This window comes from Ranitomeya imitator, chromosome 1 (genome assembly GCF_032444005.1).
Source record: "Ranitomeya imitator isolate aRanImi1 chromosome 1, aRanImi1.pri, whole genome shotgun sequence".
NCBI lineage: Eukaryota > Metazoa > Chordata > Amphibia > Anura > Dendrobatidae > Ranitomeya > Ranitomeya imitator.
Window position 1 is genome coordinate 35,445,620 of NC_091282.1, and position 14,016 is coordinate 35,459,635.

The window sequence follows — 14,016 nt, forward strand, 5'->3', positions numbered from 1 at the left end:
ATCTCTAGTCAAACCCTAAAAACAGATATACGGACAAAATCTCAGGTTTAACATATGGGGGAAGGTTCTGAATAGGAAGTCTATGGTCGCTCATGTGTTTTCCATCCATTTGGGCAGCAACATGTACTCAGGAGAGATCGGAGCCCTGGGATGATGGGGGTGTTAGTACAGGCTACGAAGAGCCACACCGTAAGGCATGGTGCAGGAGTGATGACACAGGGAGGAACTACAGGATTATGGCCATGTCCTAAACTTCTGATGAGAAGAAATAGGGCCATAAAAACTGGGCAGAGCATGCAGGGATGGCAGCTACAGTGGGATCACAAGCCAACAACATGGCAAACACTTTCTAATGTCCAGGAGAAGCCTCAAATAGTCACATCACCAAGTATCATCCATGACCTCACCATATATCATTTATGACCTCAACCCACCATGTATCATCCATGACCTCACCATATACAGTACAGACCAAAAGTTTGGACACTTTCTCATTTAAAGATTTTTCTGTATTTTCATGACTATGAAAACTGTACATTCATACTGAAGGCATCAAAATTATGAATTAACACATGTGGAATTATATACTTAACAAAAAAGTGTGAAACAACTGAAAACATGTCTTATATTCTACAGTAGGTTGTTCAAAGTAGCCACCTTTTGCTTTGATGACTGCTTTGCACACTCTTGGCATTCTCTTGATGAGCTTCAAGAGGTAGTCACTGGGAACGGTTTTCACTTCACAGGTGTGCCCTGTCAGGTTTAATAAGGGGGATTTCTTGCCTTATAATTAAGTTTGGGACCATCAGTTGTGTTGTGCAGAAGTCTGGTGGATACACAGCAGAATAGACTGTTAGAATTTGTATTATGGCAAGAAAAAAAAGCAGCTAAGTAAAGAAAAACAAGTGGCCATCATTACTTTAAGAAATGAAGGTCAGTCAGTCTGAAAAATTGGGAAAACTTTGAAAGTGTCCCCAAGTGCAGTGGCAAAAACCATCAAGCGCTACAAAGAAACTGGCTCAGATGAGGTCCGCCCCAGGAAAGGAAGACCAAGAGTCACCTCTGCTTCTGAGGATAAGTTTATCCGAGTCACCAGCCTCAGAAATCGCAGGTTAACAGCAGCTCAGATTGGAGACCAGGTCAATGCCACACAGAGTTCTAGCAGCAGACACATCTCTACAACAACTGTTAAGAGGAGACTTTGTGCAGCAGGCCTTCATGGTAATATAGCTGCTCGGAAACCACTGCTAAGGACAGGCAACAAGCAGAAGAGACTTGTTTGGGCTAAAGAACACAAGGAATGGACATTAGACCAGTGGAAATCTGTGCTTTGGTCTCATGAGTCCAAATTTGAGATATTTGGTTACAACCACCGTGTCTTTGTGCGACGCAGAAAAGATGAACGGATGGACTCTACATGCCTGGTTCCCACCGTGAAGCATGGAGGAGGAGGAGGTGTGTGGGTGCTTTGCTGGTGACACTGTTGGGGATTTATTCAAAATTGAAGGCATACTGAACCAGCATGGCTACCACAGCATCTTGCAGTGGCATGCTATTCCATCCGGTGTGCGTTTAGTTGGACCATCATTTATTATTCAACAGGACAATGGCCCCAAACACACCTCCAGGCTGTGTAAGGGCTGTTTGACCAAGAAGGAGAGTGATGGGTGCTACACCAGATGACCTGGCCTCCACAGTCACCAGACCTGAACCCAATCGAGATGGTTTGAGGTGAGCTGGACCGCAGAGTGAAGGCAAAAGGGCCAACAAGTGCTAAGCATCTCTGGGAACTCCTTCAAGATTGTTGGAAGACCATTCCCGGTGACTACCTCTTGAAGCTCATCAAGAGAATGCCAAGAGTGTGCAAAGCAGTCATCAAAGCAAAAGGTGGCTACTTTGAAGAACCTAGAATATAAGACAGAATTTCAGTTGTTTCACACTTTTTTGTTAAGTATATAATTCCACATGTGTGTATTCATAGTTTTGATGCCTTCAGTGTAAATGTACAATTTTCATAGTTATTAAAATACAGAATAATCTTTAAATGAGAAGGTGTGTCCAAACTTTTGATCTGAACTGTATCATCTATTACATCGTTTCCCCATGTATCATCAATTACCTCAAATCACCAAATCATCCATGACCTCACCATATATCATCCATGACATCATTTCTCCATGTATCATCCATGACCTCATCAAAATATAATCTATGTCATATCATGTTCTAGGATTATAAATCTCATATCTCATCATACAGGTCGTACCATAATATATACAGTCATGGCCGAAAGTGTTGGCACCATTGAAACTGGTCCACAAAATTGAAGTATTTCTCCCACAAAATTATAGCAATTACACGTTTTATTATACACATTCATTTCCTTTGTGTGTATTGGAACACCACAAAAAGAAAAGAGGAAGGGGGGGGGGGGGGGAAATAAGGCAAATTGGACATAATTTCACACAACCCCCACCCAAATAGGCTAGACAAAATTATTAACATCTTTACAAAATTGTGGGCAAACAACTTTGTTTCTGGCATGTGATGCTCTTTCAAACCCACCTGTGGCAAGTAACAGGTGTGGGCAATATGATAATCACACTTGAAACCAGATAAAAAGGAGAAGTTGACTCGATAGTGTGTGTGTGTGTGTGTGTGTGTGTGTGTGTGTGTGTGTGTGTGTGTGTGTGTGTGTGTGTGTGTGTGTGTGTCACGCTAAGCATGGAGAACAGAAAGAGAAGAGAACTGTGTGAGGACTTGAGAACCAAAATTGTTGAAAAGTATCATTAATGTCAAGGTTACAAGTCCATCTCCAGAGTTCTTGATGTTACTTTGTCCATGGTGCTCAACATAATCAAGAAGTTTACAACCCATCCCACTGTAGCTAATTTCACTGGATGCGGGGGGAAAAAAAAAAAAATTGATGAAAGATTGCAACCCAGGATAGTCCGGATGGTGGATAAGCAGTCCCAATGAAGGACCAAAGAAATTCAAGCTGTCCTGCAGGTTCAGGGGGCATCACTGTCAACACGAACTATAAGTCGACATTTGAATGAAATGAAACACTATGGCAGAAGACCCAGGAGGACCCCACTGCTGACACAGAGACATAAAAAAGCTAGACTGCAGTGTGCCAAAATGTTCCTGCGTAAGCCAAAATCCTTCTGGAAAAGCATCTTGTGGAGATATGAGACCAAGATAGAGCTTTTTGGTAAAGAATATCATTCCACTGTTTACCGAAAATGCAATGAGGCCTACAAAGAAAAGAACATAGCACCTAACATCAAATATGGTGGAGGTTCACGGATGTTTTGGGGCTGTTTTGCTGCCTCTGGCACTGGGTGCATTGACTGTGTGCAAAGCTTCATGAAATCTGAAGATTATCAAAGGATTTCGGGTCACAATGTAGTACCCAGTGTCAGAAAGCTGTGTTTGTGTCCTAGGTCATGGGTCTTCCAGCAGGAAAATACCCCTAAACATACTTCAAAAAGCCCCCAGAAATGGATGGAAACAAAGTGCTGGAGAGTTCTGAAGTGGCAGCAATGAGTCTGGATCTCAATCCCATTGATCACCTGTGGAGAGATCATAAAATTGCTGTTGGGAGAAGACGCCTTCAGATATGAGAGAACGGGAGCCGTTTACAAAAGAAGAGTCGTCCAAAATTCCAGCTGAGAGGAGTAAGAAGCTTGTGGATGGTTATAGGAAGCGACAGATTGCAGTTATTTATCTCAAAGGATGAGCCGGCAAATATTAAGATGAGGGTGTCAACAATTCTGCCTGGACATGTTCTATCATCTGATCTATCAGACCTGCAATATCTCATCAGGTTATATAATCATATACACATTCAAACATTGAAATTACATCACCAAGAAGGAAAAGTGGTGGAGATCTGGAAATCCCAGGAGGAGACGTCACCGATCTACAAATGACGAAAAACGGAAACAGAATTTCAAAGCATCTCGATAATCCAGTCTGGAGTGTGAGCCATGTACATAAATCCCGGCACCTCCAGCCTCGGCTGCCATCACTGATGATATTAATGGTCATCTGAGGATGGTTCTGCAACAAATCATCAAGATCCTCTGCTGGCAGCTGCTGTGTGATCACCGACCAATGATGTCCCAGATGTGCTCAATGGGAGACAAGTCTGGAGATGTTGTGGCCACGGGAGCAGGTTTAGGCCGCACAGTTACTCACAGTAGCAAAAGATATAGGAGGACTGGGGTTGTGGTGTAGAAAAATGGCTCCTGGGACACTTTGGAGAAATGGCCGCACCACGCCTTCCACAACCAAATCAATGCAACACCGAGCGGTCCGGCTCCAGCACATTATGCCACCCCACACCATAATCCTAGGGGTAGGACTGATGTGACATTCACTCTGAGGGCTTCGGCATGGCGTTACCCACGTGGTCTCCTGACAAACCTGCATCCAAGACAATAGTGGGACTCGTCACTGAGGAGGACAGACCTCCACTGCTGTCTTGCTCTTCACCGTGATGACCCGAGAATGGTGGAGAGCGACAGTATCATGTGCGGATCCACCATGTCTCCATCCTGGGATTTCCATAACTTCACCACTTTTCATACACATCCCTCCCTTCTCCGGCCTGACAGTATACACACACACACACACACCCCTCCGGCCTGACAGTATACACACACACCCCTCCGGCCTGACAGTATATATACACACACACACACACACCCCTCTGGCCTGACAGTATACACCCCCCCCTCCGGCCATGACAGTATACACACACACACACACACACCCCTCCGGCCTGACAGTATACACAAACACACACACACCCCTCTGGCCTGACAGTATACACCCCCCCCCCCCCTCCGGCCATGACAGTATACACACACACACCCCTCCGGCCTGACAGTATACACACACACCCCTCCGGCCTGACAGTATACACACACACACCCCTCCGGCCTGACAGTATATACACACACACCCCTCCGGCCTGACAGTATATACACACACACACACACACACCCCTCCAGCCTGACAGTATATACACACACACACACCCCTCTGGCCTGACAGTATACACCCCCCCCCCTCCGGCCATGACAGTATACACACACACACCCCCCTCCGGCTTGACAGTATATACACACACACACCCCTCCGGCCTGACAGTATATACACACACACACACACCCCTCTGGCCTGACAGTATATACACACACACACACACACACCCCTCTGGCCTGACAGTATATACACACACCCCTCCGGCCTGACAGTATATACACACACACACATACACCCCTCCGGCCTGACAGTATATACACACACACACACCCCTCCGGCCTGACAGTATATACACACACACACACACACCCCTCCGGCCTGACAGTATATACACACACACCCCTCCGGCCTGACAGTATATACACACACACCCCTCCGGCCTGACAGTATATACACACACACACACACCCCTCTGACCTGACAGTATATACACACACACACACCCCTCCGGCCTGACAGTATATACACACACACACCCCTCTGGCCTGACAGTATACACCCCCCCCCTCCGGCCATGACAGTATACACACACACACACACACACACCCCTCCGGCCTGACAGTATATACACACACACACATACACCCCTCCGGCCTGACAGTATATACACACACACACACCCCTCCGGCCTGACAGTATATACACACACACACACACCCCTCCGGCCTGACAGTATATACACACACACCCCTCCGGCCTGACAGTATATACACACACACCCCTCCGGCCTGACAGTATATACACACACACCCCTCCGGCCTGACAGTATATACACACACACACACACCCCTCTGACCTGACAGTATATACACACACACACACCCCTCCGGCCTGACAGTATATACACACACACACCCCTCTGGCCTGACAGTATACACCCCCCCCCTCCGGCCATGACAGTATACACACACACACACACACACACACCCCTCCGGCCTGACAGTATATACACACACACACACCCCTCCGGCCTGACAGTATATACACACACACACACACCCCTCCGGCCTGACAGTATATACACACACACACACACACCCCTCCGGCCTGACAGTATATACACACACACACACACACCCCTCCGGCCTGACAGTATATACACACACACACACCCCTCCGGCCTGACAGTATATATACACACACACACCCCTCTGGCCTGACAGTATATACACACACACACACACACACACACACACACACCCCTCCGGCCAGACAGTATATACACACACACACTCACACACACCCCTCCGGCCAGACAGTATATACACACACACACACCCCTCCGGCCAGACAGTATATACATACACACACACACCCCTCCGGCCAGACAGTATATACACACACACACACACACCCCTCTGGCCTGACAGTATATACACACACACACACACACCCCTCCGGCCTGACAGTATATACACACACACACACCCCTCTGGCCTGACAGTATACACCCCCCCCCCCTCCGGCCATGACAGTATACACACACACACACCCCTCCGGCCTGACAGTATATACACACACACACCCCTCCGGCCTGACAGTATATACACACACACACACACCCCTCCGGCCTGACAGTATATACACACACACACACACACACACCCCTCCGGCCTGACAGTATATATACACACACACACACCCCTCTGGCCTGACAGTATATACACACACACACACCCCTCCGGCCTGACAGTATATATACACACACACACACCCCTCCGGCCAGACAGTATATACACACACACACACACACACACACACACCCCTCTGGCCTGACAGTATATACACACACACACACCCCTCCGGCCTGACAGTATATACACACACACACACACACACCCCTCCGGCCTGACAGTATATACACACACACACACCCCTCCGGCCTGACAGTATATACACACACACACACACACCCCTCCGGCCTGACAGTATATACACACACACACACACACCCCTCTGGCCTGACAGTATACACCCCCCCCTCCGGCCATGACAGTATACACACACACACCCCTCCGGCCTGACAGTATATACACACACACACAAACACCCCTCCGGCCTGACAGTATACACCCCCCCCCCCTCCGGCCATGACGGTATACACACACACACACACACACACACCCCCTCCGGCCTGACAGTATACACACACACACCCCCCCTCCGGCCTGACAGTATACACACACACACACCCCCTCCGGCCTGACAGTATACACACAGACACCCCTCCGGCCTGACAGTATACACACCCCCCCTCCGGCCATGACGGTATACACACAGATTTTGCACAGGGATGAGATAAATCACTGCACACATTTTTAGAGTTTCATCTGCTTAGTGACCCGAAAATACAAACCTCAATAAACATCAAAAGGAAAACAACCCAAAAAGCAGATGTCAGTGTCCCCCCCCCCCAGGATTTGTACACTTGTGCCTCCTGTTTTACACATTATTACTAGGATTAGTGCAAATCTCACACCTTCCTACAAAGCCGAAAAATGTCACCTGGTCCTGACAAAACCAACAAAGAGGAGGTCCCAGCACTGGCCACACAGGGCTCTAAACACTCCACATGTCGGCTCTTTGATCTCAGTTGTGACCATGTAATGCTTCATTTCTCCTGCGGGGGCGCTGCTGGGAAATCCAACACTTGCTACAAGGTTCCCTTACAGATTACAGCAGTGATTGCGGAGATTGGGGAAAAAATGGACAACCAATTACCGACAGTATAACACTGGAGTGACCACAAAATAAGTGGTCAGCTCAATGAAGCTCACCCTATAGTGCCCATCAGAACTCCATGTATAATGGGTGCAAGGAGCGCATCCCAAAGGTACTGAACCTGGCGCCAGAGGAGGACATCCACTATACGGGCAGTTACCTGGTAAGGTGCGGGCTGTTCAGTATATTACCCGGGGCTGTCACTATGCTGTTTCCTTGGCACTCAGTGGTTCTCGTCGGTTCAGTATCTTTGGGATGCGCTCCTTGCACCCATTATACAGAGAGTTCTGATGGGCACTATAGGGGTGCGCTTATGTCCGGGCTTACTCTAGGAGACGGCTTTCTTTGCCAGTACATTATAGATTGCCTTTTTATATTCATATGTGTTGGCTTGTGGGTGGATGTCCCCCTCTGATTTGGGGCTATTGTTCGTGTCCAAGTATTTCTGCAAGCGGCTACTTGGATCTTTTTATATATTTCTAAATAAATGTTATATTTTAAATGACTCTGATTGGTGAGCTTCATTGAGCTGACCACTTATTTTGTGGCCACTCCAGTGTCAGGCTACTTTCACACTGGCGTTTTTTTTGTTTTTTTTTTTTAATACGTCGCAATGCGTCATTTAGGGGAAAAAACGCATCCTGCAAAATTGTTTGCAGGATGCGTTTTTGCCTCAGAGTTACATTACCGACGCATTGCGACGTATTGACACACGTGCGACGGTTGCGCCGTGTTGTGGCGGACCGCCGGGAGCAAAAAACGTTAAATGTAACGTTTTTTTTTGCAGCCGATGGACCGCTTTTTCCGACCGCGCATGCGCGGCCGGAACTCCGCCCCCACCTCCCCGCACCTCACAATGGGGCAGCGGATGCGCCGGATAAATGCATTCGCTGCACCCGTTGTGCGGCACAACAAACGCTAGCGTCGGAATCTCGGCCCGACGCAATGCGACAGGCCGAATCCGACGCTGGTGTGAAAGTAGCCTTATACGTGTTGAGAAGTACCAATATCTTTATATTGTGGGACACCGTGGTGATTCAATTACCAGCAGTGTCTAACCCCCCACACCAGGGACTGTACACCCAAGCTGCAGCCGCTTAAAGGGATTCTCCAGGGAGCCAGACGAGGCCCAGCCGCTTAAAGGGATTCTCCAGGGAGCCAGACAAGGCCCCAAGGCGCAGCCGCTTAAAGGGATTCTCCGAGGACCAGACAAGGCCCCAAGGCACAGCGGCTTAAAGGGATTCTCCGAGGAGCCAGACGAGGCCCAGCCGCTTAAAGGGATTCTCCAGGGAGCCAGACAAGGCCCCAAGGCGCAGCGGCTTAAAGGGATTCTCCGAGGAGCCAGACGAGGCCCAGCCGCTTAAAGGGATTCTCCAGGGAGCCAGACAAGGCCCCAAGGCGCAGCCGCTTAAAGGGATTCTCCGAGGAGCCAGACGAGGCCCAGCCGCTTAAAGGGATTCTCCAGGGAGCCAGACAAGGCCCCAAGGCGCAGCCGCTTAAAGGCATTCTGCGAGGAGCCAGACGAGGCCCGAAGCACAGCCACTTAAAGGGATTCTCCAAGAAGCCAGACAAGGTCCAGCCGCATAAAGGGATTCTGTGAGGAGCCACACGATGCCCCGAGGCGCAGCCGCTTAAAGGGATTTTCCGAGGAGCCAGACAAGGCCCCGAAGCACAGCCGCTTAAAGGGATTTTCCGAGGAGCCAGACAAAGCCCCGAAGCACAGGCGCTTAAAGGGATTTTCCGAGGAGCCAGAAGAGGCCCAGCCCCTTAAAGGGATTCTCCAAGAAGGTAATAAAGGGATTCTCCAAGGAGCCAAAGGAGGCGGTCCCTTAAAGGGATTCTACAATGAGTCAAATGAGGCACGGTTCCTTAAAGGGAATCTCCAGTCTTGCAAAATTAAAGCTGCATTGATTTATAATAAAGTGTTCTCCAAAGCTCTGATAGACTTTCCACAATTTGCAGGATCTTTGCTTACAGTCAGTCAACAGGAACAATCCTATCTATATCCGGAGGCTGAACACACCTAGAACGTGGTACTTCTCACAGCTGAGAGTTTGCAACAATTGCATCCAGCGCAGACCATCAGCTGTGAGCTAAACTGATAGATTGGAGCAAGGTGACGTATGACATAACACTGTCCTGTATACAATAAAACCACAAAAAATATCTGTATAACTCTAGGGAGTTGCACTAAGAGCGATTGTCTTATGATGACGCCGTCAGAATCTCTTACATTACAAGTTGGAACCAACTAAAAACACCAATAATTCACAGAGCTGGTCAGTCACATCCGGTCACCGTGTCGCTCTCCGTCTTTCTGCGGAATACAGGGGGTCACTAGATGGGTTGGATCCTCTGATTGCATTTACCCCTCTACTGTACAGGGACATCACAACCAACTAACACAATGTCCCCATTCATTCCAATAAGCGCCATGTAATTCCCCAGACGTCCTGTAGTGGCCGCTGCGGGGAAACGTATAACTGCACAGCTGGACCTGCAGCGATCAACTGATCGCCAGCAAAAAATTAAAAAAATAATGATGTTCTTCAGAATTCAATCCCTGCGGACTAATTAGTCACCAAATAACCACAATAACATTATATAAAGGGGACAACGCCACAATATGGGTTTTATAAAATAAAGGGGCATTTCAGGCCAAAATCATCCTATGGCTCTTACTGCTGGGTCCCCGCCAATCACTAACGTCCCCCCAGTACCAGTAATAACATTAACCACAAGGATAAGAATAAAGTCGCCATTTGCTATTTGTACAGTCACCAGGTGAGCGGTCCTGCGGCTTCTGTGGAGCCGTCTGTGTGCACTGGGCCATATGGTGCCTGCGGCTCCTGGAGCAGGGGAGGAGTGGGCAGAGCCCGAGCCCAGGTGAGGGTGCACAGAGCCCAGGTGTGGGTGCACAGAGCCCAGGTGAGGGTGCACAGAGCCCAGGTGTGGGTGCACAGAGCCCAGGTGTGGGTGCACAGAGCCCAGGTGTGGGTGCACAGAGCCCAGGTGTGGGTGCACAGAGCCCAGGTGAGGGTGCACAGAGCCCAGGTGAGGGTGCACAGAGCCCAGGTGAGGGTGCACAGAGCCCAGGTGAGGGTGCACAGAGCCCAGGTGTGGGTGCACAGAGCCCAGGTGAGGGTGCACAGAGCCCAGGTGAGGGTGCACAGAGCCCAGGTGAGGGTGCACAGAGCCCAGGTGAGGGTGCACAGAGCCCAGGTGTGGGTGCCCGCCCTGCCTTACCTCTGTCAGGCTGCTGGGATCCCTGGCACATGACAGGAGCAGTGTGTGGCTCCGGGGCCCGGATCACGGTGCCTGCAGCCGCCTCCTGTGCCGCCGGTCCCCACTCCCCGCCGGCCGCATACTCCGCACTTCTGAGCTTTGGACTTTTCTTCTCTTTTGTTTGCAGTTTTGAACCCGCAGGCTCTCTGCCGCCATCTGGTGCCCGCCCCCGGTACTGCAGCAGCGCCGCTGTCACCGGCGATAGGAGTAGCCCAGCAGCACAAAGGTGCCTCTCCCCCCGCACAGAGCGCTGCACCGAGGGCTGCTCCATCTGCAGGAGGAGCCGGGCATCATCTGCCGCTTATACAAGGAGTGCAGCAGTCTGGGAAACTGTGTGATGGCCAATCTGACTGCCACCATAGCCCCCCACAGGTGTCACCCCCCATCACAGCCCCCCTCCCCACCATAGCCCCCCACAGGTGTCACCCCCCATCACAGCCCCCCTCCCCACCATAGCCCCACACAAGTGTCACCCCCCATGATAGCCCCCCACAAGTGTCACCCCCCACCATAGCCCCACACAGGTGTCACCCCCCACCATAGCCCCCACAGAGGTGTGTCCCCCTCCATAGCCCCCACAGAGGTGTCACCCCCCTCCATAGCCCCCCCAGAGGTGTCACCCCCCACCATAGCCCCCACAGAGGTGTCACCCCCCCACCATAGCCCCCACAGAGGTGTGTCCCCCACCATAGCCCCCCCACAGATGTCATGCCCCCACCATAGACCCACAGAGGTGTCACCACCACCCCATAGAGATGTCACTCCCCCTACCATAGCCCCCCACAAAGATGTCACTCCACCACCAAGGTGTGCCCCCACTATAGCACCCCACAGAGATGTCACTCCCCCCACCATAGCCCCTCACAGAGTTGTCACTTCCCCCACCATAGCCCCCCAAACAGGTGTGTCTTCCACCATAGCCCACCACAGATATGTCACTCCCCCACCAGGTGTGCCCCCCACTATAGCTCTCCACAAAGATGTTACTCCCCCCACCATAGCCCCTCACAGAGGTGTCACTCCCCCACCATAGGCCCCCACAGAGGTGTGTCCCCACCATAGCCCCTCAGAGAGGTGTGTCCCCACCATAGCCCCTCAGAGAGGTGTGTCCCCACCATAGCCCCTCAGAGAGGTGTGTCCCCACCATAGCCCCTCAGAGAGGTGTGTCCCCACCATAGTCCCTCAGAGAAGTGTGTCCCCACCATAGTCCCTCAGAGAGGTGTGTCCCCACCATAGTCCCTCAGAGAGGTGTGTCCCCACCATAGTCCCTCAGAGAGGTGTGTCCCCACCATAGCCCCTCAGAGAGGTGTGTCCCCACCATAGCCCCTCAGAGAGGTGTGTCCCCACCATAGTCCCTCAGAGAAGTGTGTCCCCACCATAGTCCCTCAGAGAGGTGTGTCCCCACCATAGTCCCTCAGAGAGGTGTGTCCCCACCATAGTCCCTCAGAGAGGTGTGTCCCCACCATAGCCCCTCAGAGAGGTGTGTCCCCACCATAGTCCCTCAGAGAGGTGTGTCCCCACCATAGTCCCTCAGAGAAGTGTGTCCCCACCATAGTCCCTCAGAGAAGTGTGTCCCCCACCATAGCCCCTCAGAGAGGTGTGTCCCCACCATAGCCCCTCAGAGAGGTGTGTCCCCACCATAGCCCCTCAGAGAAGTGTGTCCCCACCATAGTCCCTCAGAGAGGTGTGTCCCCACCATAGTCCCTCAGAGAGGTGTGTCCCCACCATAGTCCCTCAGAGAGGTGTGTCCCCACCATAGCCCCTCACAGAGGTGTGTCCCCCACCATAGCCCCTCACAGGTGTCACTCCCCCCACCATAGCCCCTCACAGAGGTGTTTCCACCCCATAGCCCCACAGAGAGGTGTGTCCCACACCACAGCCCCTCACAGAGGTGTCCCCCCCGCATGTTAACCCCCTGCCAATTTTCAATTTTGCAATTCCGTTTTTCCTTCTGAGGCCGGCGTCACACTTGCGAGTTTTACGGACGTAAGAGCGCAGAATCTACGTCCGTAAAACTCGCAAAAAATACGGCACAATTATTCTCTATGCCCCTGCTCCTATTTGCCGTATTTTACTGATCAGTATTATACGGCTTTCTACGGCCGTACAAAATCGCAGCATGCTGCGTTTGTCACCGTACTGCGCAAGAAATACGCCAATGAAAGTCTATGGAAGCGTGAAAAATACGGATTACACACGGAGGATGCCATGCGCAAAAAACGCTGACACACCCTGCCTACGGAGGAGCTACGGACCACTTTTTTCGGGACTTTTCAGCGTATTACGGCCGTAATATACGGACCGTATTGTTTTACGCTGTGTGTGACGCCGGCCTGAAAGTCATAATAATTTTGTTTTCCGTATTTTTTTTGCGGAGAAGTCGTTTTTATTGACGCCATTATTCACTTTTCCATATAAACCACACACAATGCCGTCATTGTTTTTTTTTTGTGTTTTGTCTTTACAGCGTTCATTGCGCCGTGTAAATGACCCGGTATCGCGATTCTCCAGCTCGGCGAGATTACGCCGCCACTAAACTTATTTATGTATTTTTTATATATATATATTTAAGAGGAGAAAAAAAAAATCAGAAATTTCTAAAACACAATAGTTTTGTGTGTCCATTTTGCGAGACCCCGCAGCTCTTTCATTGTTCTCCCCATGCAGCGGTGTCGAGGCGCGTTCTCGGAGACGCACTTCTTATCAATACCATTTTAGGGAATATATTATTTCATTATTTCTAGGGGGGGGGGGGTCGACCAAAAAAAAACGTATTTTACACGCTGAAATAAGCGGACTGGTGATAACCGGCTGATTTTGGGGGGGTCCTGGCACCGGGACCACCGCACCGAATGGCAGAAAAGGGAATTTTTATTCCTATTTCACAATGACACGACAGGTTGGACGGCCAAACGCCGCTCTATGCATCCTCCATGAGGCCGCCGGAAAAAGTAC

General features: G+C 50.5%; 1 protein-coding gene across 2 annotated transcripts in view; it reads right to left on the reverse strand.

Moving 5' to 3' along the window:
• Positions 1 to 11,166, reverse strand: part of RAI14 (retinoic acid induced 14) — a 102,097-nt gene extending 90,931 nt beyond the window's left edge. The window contains exon 1 of one of the 2 annotated variants that reach the window (XM_069745974.1): positions 11,023 to 11,166. The gene's annotated coding sequence lies outside the window, so the exon portion shown is untranslated. The remainder of the gene's footprint in view (positions 1 to 11,022) is intronic. The other variant, XM_069745973.1, reaches the window with a different exon arrangement.
• Positions 11,167 to 14,016: the final 2,850 nt, after the last annotated feature.